The sequence below is a fragment of the Corvus brachyrhynchos genome, unplaced genomic scaffold, assembly GCF_000691975.1.
Source record: "Corvus brachyrhynchos isolate BGI_N302 unplaced genomic scaffold, ASM69197v1 scaffold136, whole genome shotgun sequence".
Classification (NCBI taxonomy): Eukaryota; Metazoa; Chordata; class Aves; order Passeriformes; family Corvidae; genus Corvus; species Corvus brachyrhynchos.
Window position 1 is genome coordinate 5,682,280 of NW_008239080.1, and position 313 is coordinate 5,682,592.

Here is a 313-nt window from a genome sequence, read left to right on the forward strand (position 1 = left end):
CCCCCGCCACGAAACCGGCCTCGACCGACGCCTCGGGTCCAGGGTACGCCACAGACCCACGGACCTGCGCGGGCGCTCACTGCTGCCGACACCCCACGCCTCTGGGTCGCAGCCCCTCTTTTCCCACGGGGGGTCCCCCGGTACCTCGCAGCAGCCATTTTCCGCCTCCCTCTACAGCAGCTCCAGCAGTGATGTCACCGGCCGAGTCCCCTCGGCGGCGGGATGCGCCGCTCCTCGTTCCTTCCTCCCTCCGGCACCGGCGCTACCTTCTCCTTCTCCTTCCTTCTCCTCCTTCTCCTCCTTCTCCTCCTCC

At 69.0% G+C, this 313-nt stretch overlaps 1 protein-coding gene across 6 annotated transcripts in view; it reads right to left on the reverse strand.

Moving 5' to 3' along the window:
• The window catches only part of BEND6 (BEN domain containing 6), a 25,011-nt gene extending 24,704 nt beyond the window's left edge, over nucleotides 1-307 (reverse strand). For all 6 annotated transcript variants that reach the window (XM_017739309.1, XM_017739308.1, XM_017739306.1 and 3 more), the window contains exon 1: nucleotides 145-307. The gene's annotated coding sequence lies outside the window, so the exon portion shown is untranslated. The remainder of the gene's footprint in view (nucleotides 1-144) is intronic.
• Nucleotides 308-313: the final 6 nt, after the last annotated feature.